A 13,547-nucleotide genomic window follows, 5' to 3' on the forward strand; every position below is an offset into this window, starting at 1 on the left:
GAGGTGACCAGCCCTCTGTGGAGAAAGAAGTGGTTCGGGACTATTTAGAAAAGCTGGACGAGCACAAGTCCATGGGGCTGGATGCACTGCATCCGAGAGTGCTAAAGGAGTTGGCAGATGTGATTGCAGAGCCATTGGCCATTATCTTTGAAAATTCATGGCGATCGGGGGAAGTCCCAGACAACTGGAAAAAGGCTAATGTAGTGCCCATCTTTTAAAAAGGGAAGAAGGAGGATCCTGGGAACTACAGGCCAGTCAGCCTCATCTCAGTCCCTGGAAAAATCATGGATCAGGTCCTCAAGGAATCAATTCTGAAGCACTTAGAGGAGAGGAATGTGATCAGGAACAATCAGCATGGATTCACCAAGGGCAAGTCATGCCTGACTAATCTAATTGCCTTCTATGATGAGATAACTGGCTCTGTGGATGAGGGGAAAGCAGTAGATATGTTGTTCCTTGACTTTAGCAAAGCTTTTGGCACAATCTCCCACAGGATTCTTGCCAGCAAGTTAAAGAAGTATGGGCTGGATGAATGGACTATAAGGTGGATAGAAAGTTGGCTAGATTGTCGGGCTCAACGGCTAGTGATGAATGGCTCCATGTCTAGTTGGCAGCCGGTATCAAGTGGAGTGCCCCAAGCATCAGTCCTCGGGCCGGTTGTTCAATATCTTCATAAATGATCTCGAGGATGGTGTGGATTGCACCCTCAGCAAGTTTGCAGATGACACTAAACTGGGAGGAGAGGTAGATACGCTGGAGGGGAGGGATAGGATACAGAGGGACCTAGACAAATTGGAGGATTGGGCCAAAAGAAATCTGATGAGGTTCAACAAGGACAAGTGCAGAGTCCTGCACTTAGGACGGAAGAATCCCATGCACCGCTACAGACTAGGGACCAAATGGCTCGGTAGCAGTTCTATAGAAAAGGACCTAGGGGTTACAGTGGACGAGAAGCTGGATATGAGTCAACAGTGTGCCCTTGTTGCCAAGAAGTCCAATGGCATTTTGGGCTGTATATGTAGGGGCATTGCCAGCAGATGGAGGGACGTGATCATTCCCCTCTATTCGACATTGGTGAGGCCTCATCTGGAGTACTGTGTCCAGTTTTGGGCCCCACACTACAAGAAGGATGTGGAAAAATTGGAAAGAGTCCAGTAGAGGACAACAAAAATGATTAGGAGACTGGAACACATGACCTATGAGGAGAGGCTGAGGGAACTGGGATTGTTTAGTCTGCGGAAGAGAAGAATGAGGGGGGATTTGATAGCTGCTTTCACCTACCTGAAAGGGGGTTCCAAAGAGAATGGAGCTAGACTGTTCTCAGTGGTAGCTGATGGCAGAACAAGGAGTAATGGTCTCAAGTTGCAGTGAGGGAGATTTATGCTGGATATTAGGAAAATCTTTTTCACTAGGAGGGTGGTGAAACACTGGAATGCGTTACCTAGGGAGGTGGTAGAATCTCCTTCCTTAGATATTTTTAAGATCAGGCTTGACAAAGCCCTGGCTGGGATGATTTAATTGGGGATTGGCCCTGTTTTGAGCAGGGGGTTGGACTAGATGACCTCCTGAGGTCCCTTCCATCCCTGATATTCTATGATTCTATGAATGTAAATAAACATAATATTGACCAAAGCTGACTAAGGCTCTGGAGAATGGGAATCATTTAATAGGTTTGATGAAGACATTAGAAGTGAACTAAAGCTAAACTTCACATTTTCTGGCAATAAGTACCATCCTGCATGGGATTTGTTCATTAACACAAGGTGAGTCTTGATCTGTATTTGGTCTTCTTCAGATGATTAACCTGAGATACACACTGAAAACAATGGAATGTCAGTTGTTTTCGCTTCTGTTTAATGTGGTGGTCTTGTTTCAGGCTATATCTACACTACAGTTTTGTCGACAAAATTTATGTCGACAACCAAAAAGCACTATAATTACATCGCTATTGCATGTTCACACTGCGCTCCCTCTGTCAGCAGAGCGCATCCACACTTGGTGCTCTAGCAGCGACAGTAAGAGCAATGCACTGTGAGTATCTATCCCACACTGCTACTCACCACCTTATGCCGCAATGACTTCTGGGTTGGCAGAATAGATTGCAGCACATCATGGGTGCAGGCTCAACATCCCATGATGCATTGGTTTTTGTTCCAGCATTCCATGGTCTTCTGGCTTCGGTTTGCGTCATTTTTCAATGGCCCTTGTTCGCTGCCCACCCACCATCTGTATGTGAAAGAATGGATCCCACACTGCTCTCCAATGCTCTTCTGTCATTAATACATCACAAATGGAAGACTTGCCTGACCTGCTGGGTGACATGGATAGGAGTAACACACAATTACTTTTGGCGTTCACGGATCAGCTGCACATGGTGATCTGTTGCTTTTGGGCTCAGGAAACAAGAACTGAGTGGTGGGATCGCATCATTATGCAGGCCTGGGCTGACAAGCAGTGGCTACAGAATTTTCAGATGAGGAAAGCCACCTTGGAACTGTGTGTGGCTCTCGCCCCAGCACTGCCATGCAAGTACACCAAAATGAGAGCTGCCCTCTTGGTGGAGAAGTGCATGGCGGGTGCAGTGTGGAAGGCAGCGACTTGCTCCTGGTCGGTCACTAATCGCCTTGGAGTGGGGAAGTCAACTGTTAGGGCCTCGTTAATGCAAGTGTGCAGGGCCATTAATCGCATCCTGCTGCGAAGGACCATGACTCTTGGCAATCTGTGGGAAATAGTGTATGGCTTTGTGCAAATGGGTTTCCCTAACTGCAGAGAGGCAATAGATGGCCCATGTTTCCCGATTTTGGCACCAGCCCACCTTGCAATGGAACACATCAATAGAAAGGGGGACTTCTTCATGGTGTTGCACTGACATAAATGTTGGCTGCTCCGGGAAGGTGCATGATGCACATATTTTCAGGAACACCAGCGTGAACAGAAAGCTGAAGATGGGGACTTTCTTTCCAAACTAGAAGATTCCGATGAAGGACATTGATCCCATAGTGATCCTGGGAGACCCAGCGTACTCTCATGGCTTATGAAGCTGTACACGGGAAACCTGGATAGCAGTAAGAAGCGCTTCAGCAATAAGCTCAGTAGATGCAGGATGACCGTGGAATGTGCGTTTGGCGGATTAAAGGTGCAATGACAAATGCCTTTGTGGCAGGTTAGACCTCAATGAGGAGAATATTCCCATGGTCATAGCTGCCTATGTGGCATATATGTATGTATGTGGCATAGTATTTGTGAAGCTAATGGTGAAAGATTTGTTCAGGGGTGGACTGCTGAGGCACAGTGCCTGGCAGCTGATTTTGAGCAGCCTGATAGCAGGGCTATTAGAGGGGCACAATGGGGGGCAATTCGAATCGAGGGAAGCCTTGAGGCAACACTTTGAGAATGAGAACCAGTAATGTGTATTTCTAGTCTGCAAACTGCAATACTTCATTAAATCGAACTTTCCTAGGAAGCATTTGTGATGATTCATGGTCTTGGATTTCAATAAGCAAAAGATTAAACTGCTTGTGTATGTCTTCCTGCTGCCTGCTCTTTCATTTTGTAGGGCATAAATAAAGATCAATTATCTTTCAGATTCTCTTTTTTTTATTAAACAAGCAATCAGCACACACACAAACGCTTGGTGGGACAAGAATGAAGCAGGGGCAGACTGTCAGAGCTGGGCATAGGTCCAGCTATCATTTTGAAAGCTGTCTGAGGGGATGGAGTGAACGGGGAACCAAGAATTTCTGGAAAGTGTCAGGGAATGTATGGCTAGGAGGTAGAGGGGGGCCTTGAAAACAGTTCTGAATTTGTTGCAGGGGAAGGTGGGCATGCATCTGTTCTGACTGCAGCGTTATGAGGAACTTGAGCATCTCTGCTGCGCCATTACTTTTATCATTTCCTCGGTGGCATCCTTAATGAAGTCCTGATTTTCTTTTCTGTCCCACCTTTCAATTTCTCTCCACTCCCTGTGTTCCCTTTTTTCTGCATCAAAGTATTCTTGGACCTCCCAGAACATGTCCTCCTTGCTCTGTCTTGGCCACTTTCTTATCTGGCAGGGGTGTGTGTGTAGGCGGTTCCCCTGAAGGCCATGTCTGCAGAAGCACAGGAAACAACAAATAGAAGTATGATTGTTAGTTCATGTATAGCCTTGAATTGTTACAGTTTAGCACACTTCTTGTAAGATACCAAGCACTTTCCCAGAGTCTCTTGGCAAGCACACATCTCAGCAAACACCCTAGGCATGGTGAGTTTAGCGCAGGGGGCAAAGGGGCTTGTACCTGGGGTAAACAGCAGTGGTGTTTATGAAAGGGTGGCGGTGCAGGCGACTAGGGACAAAGTTGTAAATTCTTGAACCCTTTTCCACAGGTGAGTGTCATTGAAGCAGATATCTCACTCCTGAGGGTAACCAGGGAAGCAAGGTTGCATTTGCTGATTGCAGAAAGGTGCAGGAAAGCTTAATTCAATGCGGGAAGGAACAAAGCAGCTCTGCCAAGGAACCTCTGGCAGAGGATTGCCGAGTACCTCCAGGAATGTTTCCTAGAGACCTCTCTGAAGGATTCCCATGAAATCTCATTGTGCATCAACACACTCTTCCGCTGTACTGCTTCGCTGCACATGGAAATGTCCAACACACAGAAACACAGCCAGCCTTGTCTATTTCTATCCCATCTCCCATCATGTAACCAGGCACCATCGACTCAAAAAAAACCTCCAGCAGCACTTACCGGGATCTCCTCTCCTGCTTCGTGTTTGCCGGAGTGGGAGTGCTGGGACTGGCTAGACCATTCCGGAGTGGAAGACAGTTCTTGACTGGCCTGGCAACCGGGCGGAACCCACAGCAGGCTCCACAACATCCTCTAACTCCACCTCCTCATCCACAATCTCGTCTTCTGGGTTAGGCCCGCCTTCCACCACCTCAAGCCATGCTGAAGTGTGGAGGTGGAGGAGGTGTTGCCGCCAAACATAGTGACCAACTCCTTATAGAACTGGCCGGCTTTCGGCGCAGCATGGGAGCGACAGTTTACCTCCCTTGCTGTCTAGTACACCTGCCTCAGCTCCTTTATCTTCACTTGGCACTGCACTGTGTCTCGATTGTACCTCTTTTCACACAGGCTGCGAGAAATCTGCCCGTATGTATCAAAATTCCGATGGGCGGCGCGCAGCTGGGACTGTACAGCCTCCGCTCCCCATAGACTCAGCAGATCCAACTGCTCCACAGTGGTCCAGGTGGGAGAGCATTTGCTGCATGGAGCTGCCATGGTCAGCTGGGAAGAAGTGATGTGAGCTCTCCGTGGCAAGCAACCAGGAAGTGGAATTTCAAAAATTCATGGGGCTTTAAAGCGGGAGGGGCGGAAAGTTGTTAATCTGGCTACGGGGCAGTGGAGTTCAAACTGCTGATCAGAGCCATCAGGATGGGTATTGTGGGACCTCCTGGAGGCCATTTACAGCAGCAAAACCAAGCACGGTGTATACACTGGTATTTTTCCGCTAAAACTTTGGTGCAAAAAACCCTATGTCTCTGATCGAGGTGGTTTTATTTTGTCGCCAAAACAGGGCAGTTTTATGACCAAAAGTGGCATTGCAGTGTGTACATCTCCACTGTTTTGCTGCCCAAAGCTGCCTTTTGCTGACAAAACTCTGTAGTGTAGACAGGGCCTTAGTGTCACTTCAGCTTAGCACTTTCAGGTAAGATGCTGATGCCACAAAGAGCATGGACAGTTGGATGCATCTTTCCAGGCAAGAATATTAAAAGAATTGACCACGAAGCTCTCTGAACCATTACTGTTGATTTTTACCATGATCTTGGGACACTGGGGAAGTTCTAGAAGACCGGGAAAAAAGTAATCTGCAAATATTTAAAAGGAACATTGGGATGACCTGCAGCATTACAGACCAGTTAGCCTGAAATTGATCCTGGGCAAAAGCATGGTAAATGCATATGGGATGCAATCAGCCACATGGCCCCACTCCAACACTCCAGCCAGGGAGCAAGATCAGGGCCGCTCCACACAGCTCCCAGAAGCAGTGGGATGGTCTCCCTTCGTCTCCTATGCCCACCAATGGCCCCACTCCAATGGCCCCCGCCAGCGCACCAATGGGAGCTTCAGGGGCGGTGCCTGTGGACGGGGCATCGTGCAAAGCCACCTGGACACTCCTCTGCATAGGAGCCAGAGAGGGACATGCCACTGCTTCCCGGAGCCTGCACCCCTGAGCCTCTTTCCATGCCCAAACCCTCTACCCCAGCCCTGATCCCCCTCCCGCCCCCTCCTGCACCCCAAACTCCTCATCCCCAGCCCCACCCCAGAGCCCACACCTCCAGCTGGAGCCTGCACCCCAATCCCCTGCCCCACCCTGATCACACTCCTTCCCTCCGAACCCCTTGGTCCCAGCACCCTCCTACACCCCAAACTCCTCATCCCCAGCCCCACCTCAGAGCCCGCATCCCCCAGCCGGAGCTTTCACTCCCCCGCCCCAGCCTGGAGCCCCCTCCCACACCCTGAACTGGTCATTTCTGGCCCCACCCTGGAGCCCACACCCCCAACCAGAGCCCTCACCCCCTCTCACACCTCAACCCCAATTTTGTGAGCGTTCATGCCCCGCTATACAATTTCCATTCCCATATGTGGCCCTAAGCCAAAGAGTTTGCCCACGCCTGCTCTATGACCTGTGTCATGCAGGCGGCCAGATTAGGTTATCATAACTGGTCCCTTCTGGCCTTAAAAACCGTACATGCTGCTCTCTGTCAGGTGTCCAGGGGAAGCAGAAGAGATGCAAGTTGCTAGTAACTTGCAGTAGACTGGATAAAACTTAAATGTTGTTCCTACACAGTGACAATTCCCATGCCAAAGAAAAGGTTTGACTGGAGTTTCCTTTGTTTTTTTCCTTAGCTTCAGACTAAATAGGAGCTACAAGGATTGAAAATTGGGCTGTATGCCCCAAGTTTCACATCGGAAAAGGTAGGAGCAGCTGCAACATAACACACAGGCCCCCACCGTGGTGGTGGTGGTTGGTTCAGAGCCAGGCCTATTGTGGGTCCCCAAGACAGAGCTTTCTGGGACCAGTGGCGAAGTGTTCTTAGCAATAATAAAAACAACGAGGAGTCCTTGTGGCACCTGAGAGACGAACAAGTTTATTTGTGAATTAGTTTATTGAGTTCTAGCCCACGAAAACTTATGCCCAAATAAATGTGTTCGTCTCTAAGGTGCCCCAAGGACTCCTCCTTGTTTTTGCTGATACAGACTAACACGGCTGCTACTCTGAAACCTGTCACCATGCAAGGTAGTAATAATAGTAATCGATGCAATGTTTTGACATTGATGCAGTGTTTCAGAATGAAAAATCAAACATTCAGATGAGGAAACTTTGAGTTAACGTTTCTGCCACAGTTAACCCACTGTAGCCTAGAATTGTGTATTTTATGGTGCAGATGAACTACTTAAGAAGGAAATGATTATAGAAAACACTATGAGCCAGATTGACCCTGGCACCATCCCAAGGGTAACGGGCATATGGAACCTTATTCCCAACTCCAGCACACCATCACTACACCCTCAGCCCGGCACATCACACCTTCCCTTAGCCCAGGCTGACGGTCATGCAGTCAACTGGGCTCTGAAAGCAGGAGGGTAGTAGCTATACTTAATCCTCGTGGTGGCCAGGGGTTGCTGAGATACCTGCTGAACAAGTAGCCAGTTCCAACTCTGAAAGGGAAGAAGGCAGTGGCTGGCGAGTGCGACAGGCAGGGGATGTGGTGGGCTAAGGTGGGGATAGGTGGGAGAAGTACGGAGGGAACAGATGCTTTTGAGAGGACATGAACTGTTGGGGAATCAGGACCTGTTGTGGGGGTCAGGAGCTAATGGGGAGAGCAGTTTCTGATGTTAAGCAGATAGGCAGTGTGCAGGGGTTGGACAGCGTGGAAGTGACTCCAAACTCTCCTTCCCCTTCAATCCCCACCCAACCTAGCTCATGGGAGGAGAATATAACTTCCCCTAATGGCATAGTCCCATCCCAGCTGCTGGGACACTGCCTGACTGCACCCCATTGCTCTTTGTAGGAGTCCTCGAGATATTTTCCAATCAGGAAGTCAAAGTTGATTGTAGGAATTGGGAAATACAATGTCCAGATTAAAGGTGAGCTGCAGAAAACAAAGTGTGTGTCCTTTAATCACAGACTGAAAGTTAGTTAGGTTTTTAAAAAAGATTTTTATTTTAATGTTTTTTGAACAATCACACCCTGAGTTCCTGCTTTTTAATGGAGTACTTTAGGAAGAACTTTGGAGCATCTGGAGGGAGACATCACAGGTTGATTGAAACCTGTTCTGCTCTGCAAGCCTTTTAACTGCGGGGGAGAGGAGCGAGTGGCCTGTTACCAAATAAGCCCTCCAGCATAAAGGAGGAAGTAAGAATCTGATGTTGCAAATATAAACTATAAAGCAGAAACATTTTAAAGAAAAAACACCCCTTTGTCAGCACAGGGAACAAATACAGCTTTTTATTTTGCAATGTGTTTTTTAGAGCTTAGACAAAAATAAACAAAAGAATGATGTTTTACAATAGAAACCCCCTTCAGATGTTAAATGTCTTGGATAACTGACCTTTAAAGTTCACTTTCTTGTGGCTTGAAGCTGATTCTCTGCCTACAGTAGGCTGGATATGGAATGAGCAAGTGCTGCGAAGTAAGTTCTAGAAACTATGGTACGTGTTAAATAGCAAGTGTCAAGACGATATATATTATTACATACACAAATAAAAATAGTTTCCTTGTCTGTATTACTAAAAATACTCTACATTATCAACATGGGAAAAGTTTGAAGCATCAAACATTTTTTTCAGCATTTCTGCTGTTTACTCTGTTTCACCTCGAGTGGGCAGTGAAACGAAGCTGTTTAATTTATGGCCAGTTTCACTTGCTGTTTGTTGTCACTGCCGCTTTCTGATGCTCACCCTCAAGCCCAGTGCTGTTATCTTTGGACTTTCAGCATTGCAGGGAACTAGGTTTTTGTTCATGGTGGTGGTTGTTACAATTTCTTGAAACCACGCCTGTTTGTCCCACGTTTCAGTTTACACAGCCTAGACGTTGTGCCTAAAACCAGTTGTTACTGTTAAGCTTTTGAGAACTGTATCAAAACAGATTGTACAGAATGTGGTAATCTCTCTTTTTGTGGGACACTAGTCTAGTGTTACAGTGTCTCTCTTGAAACTTCCAGTTGAGGTTGAATTAAACCTAGTTTACCACAGCCCCTCCCACCACCTCTTAGTTCCTGATAAGATTCATATCAGTAGAAACCACTGGAAATGTCTCAGCTTTCAGCTAGTGTTTACAGCCTCGCTGTGCAACATCATTTACATCAGAAAGAACTGGCAACGCAGCCAATGGCCTCTAATCATTCTGCCACTTCTCTGTTTCTTCTGCCTCAGTGTTCAAGGGACAGTGCGAGGGAACAAAATCCCACAGCAAGCCATTAAAATCTCACACCACCAGCTAAAATGAGGATTAAAGAGAGAGAGAGAGAGGTGGAGTTGATTGGCAAATGATATGCAGTTAATAGCCCTTTGCATGCGTTGGCTTTGCACAATGTTTCTATGTAGTTTTAAATGGCGTCTAAGTGTATAAATTCCATGCAAATGTAACCTTTATTATGAGAGCATAAGTAATAGGAAAATCTAATTAAAGGGTAAAAGGCTCGCTAGAAATGGAAGCTTCTTTTCATATGGAATCAGTAATGAATGAAATGACATCCGTCAAGGATATTATTGGAGATGACTACTGACAAGTACAAAGAAAAGCCTGCCTATCGCAACATGATTTAATTAATGGCTTTCCCCCTTGCACACACCCATCCCCTCCAGTCCCTATCCTCAGTGGCTCGCAAACTTTTTTTTTACTGGTGACCCTTTTGACATAGCAAGTGTCTGAGTGCGACCCCCTCCCAATATAAATTAAAAGCACTTCTTTATATATTTAACACCATTATAAATGCTGCAGGCAAAGCAGGGTTTGGGGTGGAGGTTGACAGCTCACGACCCAACCATGTAATAACCTCGTGACCCCCTGAGGGGGTCCGAAACCCCAGTTTGAGAACCCTTGCCCTATGTGGTCCTGGGTGAATTATTATTCCATGTGCCTGCATCAGAATAGATGAAAACAGCATCCGGACTGTCAAAAGCCTCTCCATTTTGCTTAACCCAAATCATTAACATTGGGACACTTGCCACATTGCCACAGTCTATTACACCCAAGACCACGGCTGATGAATTACATCTCTGTCAGTTGACCTGTCTAGCAAATTACCAGCATATGAAGAGGAACCCAATATCATTATCAGCATTACTGACCGCGATGGACAAAGTAATAGCAGGCTATGTTTCACTTGTTCGGTGCTTCCCCACTGAAACCAGACCATGGTGTCCTTCAAGCCATAATGAGAAACACTATTGAGAAGATTGTCAATCCAAATAACAGAAGAAATGAGGCGTGACAGTTCAGAAAATTGGGGATAAGTACAGCAACAGAACCAATTACTGGCAAAGGGGTTCTTTTTCTCCATGTTCAGTCTAAAATGACTAGAATGACCCAGTCAAGGCTGTTATCTAATTTTCACGTGTATCATGATTTTTCCTTTGTCTGCTTCTATATGCCTGCTGAGGCTGGGAGTTCTTTGAACACCTACAGTTTCATTTAGAGCCGCTTTCTTTCCTTAAATATATATGAGTCCAAGCCATAAAAAGGAATGTGTGGACATGACATATTGCCCTGTAAATGGATAGAAAGAATAGTCCTATTCCCTGTCTGTCTCCTATATTATATGCATATAGATGGGTTGTGAGCATTCTTTAAGCTTTTCCACTTACTTGCTCACTTCATTTTTCTTCCATAACAACATTAAAAGTGTGTGCTATTAAATCTTCTGCCAAACTATTTAAGGATATGATCCCTTACAGGCCATTTGACTTACACTGCACTCTACTATGAGAGCACCAGGGAGAATTCATTCTCTAGAAAACAATGTACAAAATAAAGATGTGAAAGTTAAATAAGAGAGCAAGAATTTTAGGGCTATGAGAATCTTGTAAGTGGGAAAAGTCCTTCAGAATTTACCTATGCCGTAGAGCTGGGGAAATAATGAATTTTTCAGTTCTGTGGCAATTTTGAAAAGTTGAAAAAATTATCTTGGATTGGAGCGAAAATGAACATTTTTTTGAAAATTTTGGTGAATTAAAAACTAAAAAGGAAAAAATTTGTTTCAAGTCAACCAAAGGTTTTGATTTCAAGCGTTTTTAGACATTTTGAAATGTTTAAAAATAAAATGAAAAAATGTCAAAATTAAATGTTTCTGATTTTTGAAAAAAAAATAGGGTGTATTTTTAAACAAACAATTTAGTGAAATGAACATGAAGTTGTGAAACAGTCTGGTGTAATTAAATCTGCATTTTTTTTTTGGGCTGAAAAAATAGTTTCTGTTGAAAAATTTCACCAAGCTCTACTATCTAGTGCTTCCGTCAAATCCTGGCTGTAAAAGACCTCCCCCTCCCGCCCACCCCCACTTAAAAGTGATCAAATGGTCCAGAGCACAGGGGCAAGTCCCTTGGGAGCTCTCGTCAGATGCTAAAATATTTCCATACTTTTTAATGTCTCCTTCCCTATTGGAGGCAAGGACTTCCCTACTCTGAAAGTGTGTCCGACCCCATTAGCACTTTGCTAATTAGAGTAAACTTTTTTACAGACGTGTTGAGAGCATTCTACACAGGATATGATAACTGATGGGTGATCCCTGGAGTTTGCTTCAGTCTTGTTCACAACCAGTTTCTCCCATTGTTTGCCCAGTTCTCAGGAAAAGGAAAGGAGTAGCCACAACCTTAACTGTCTACAAATTGAGCACATTGTATCAGTTCCTGCTGGTCTGGAGACGACTTGAAAGAAACCTCTCCAATGGGTTCCATCTCATCCTGGATTTGAAGCATTTAAACAAGAAAGTTGTGTCAGAACAGGGCATTGAGAGTAGGAGGATAAATAAGAGAAATAGAGGGAACTTGTACTCTTGGCATGAAATCCTTGTCCTCTTGGGGACAGGATTTCAGCTGTAGAACTCAATCCTGAACTTCATTTTGGACCCTTTGTGAAACGGGGGTGGCAAGAAAGAACTTAAAATTGAGAGTTTTCCCCCAGGTAAATCTTCCATTTGTTAGGGGATTTCTAGGATGGTGTGAAGTTGAACTAGTTTGCTCCTATACCAGCCCAGCATCTGGAGGAGAGGGCATGGCCAGAGCATACTGTACACCAGGGAAACGTGAGGCTGCTTTAAACTATGCTGGAATGACTGAAATGGCCCGGGGAAGGCTCCAGGGTCAGGCGGCCACCCATGTCCTCCTCACCTGCACTCAGTGCTTTCTGAGTGCAACTGAAGTTGGAAGTTCCAGTTTAGATTGGTACCTTTCCTGGGCAGGGACTGTTCCATCCTTTGTCTTGTGTACAGAGCAGAGCACAGGGTCAATAGTTAAATGACAAATAATTCATATGTGAATTTTTTCCTCCGTGCAGCAGCATTTTCTTTCAAATGGCACTCTGCTCTCTGTCAGTATCTTAACATTGACTATTTCTTACCAAAGGCAAAAAAAGGCAATTTGATGAAAAACCATATCCATTTTTGGGGAACATTTATCACAATTCAAACGTGTACAGAATGTATAAGGAAAATCAATGAAAACAAAGGATATAAAGTTAAAACCAGCCGTGGTTGGTTTTGTTTTGAATGGAATACCTAGAAAACAACCAGCAAACGTCTTCATTTATAACCTGAAAATAAACTGTTAAAAATGGAGTAGCAAATAAAATAAGTTGCATTAAGGATACAAGGACTCCTTATTAAGGAAACATAATTGAAGAAACCTCATTGACAACTTTGGTCCTGAATTTACAATGCCTGAATTACCACAAGCATCATTTCAAGTGTAAACACTTAGTTCTTCTAAAGTGCAAGATGCATACGCCTTCTGGATATCCAAGTCCATCTCATTGTTGATGTGTCTTATAAGCTCATTTTAAGACATATTAGATACAGCTCTGGGCCATGCACGAATGGTTTCCATTCAAAGCAACTGAAAGCAATACTAGAATGTAAAATGTTGCTGTTTTGGGTGGTGGGGTTTTTTTAGTTTGAATGAATACATTTTATTTTTAGTTGTGCTTTTCTGCATTACCTAAGCACATGATTTAAGCATGCACGTGATAAAGGCATCACAATGGAATCATTTTTGGAAATACTAGTTTTCTTTGTGTTGGGTAACTGTACATTTAGTAAGGATGGAGTCATGATTAGTTGCAGTCCCATGTACTTTTGGTTTCAAAGTTTAATCCCTAATTTAAAATTACTCATAGGTCATATGTAAGTCGTGCAGTATACTGCCTTTTTTTTTCCTTTCTCTTTTAGTTTGCTTGCCTTTTGAACAATAAAACAAATAATATCTTAGGCAAATCTTAATCCCTGAGCTGCTTCAAGGAGATGTGCCTTAAAGAAACGTGTAAATGGAATGAGTACCTGAGATGGCAGAATT

The sequence above is a fragment of the Lepidochelys kempii genome, chromosome 2 (genome assembly GCF_965140285.1).
Source record: "Lepidochelys kempii isolate rLepKem1 chromosome 2, rLepKem1.hap1, whole genome shotgun sequence".
Lineage (NCBI taxonomy): Eukaryota > Metazoa > Chordata > Testudines > Cheloniidae > Lepidochelys > Lepidochelys kempii.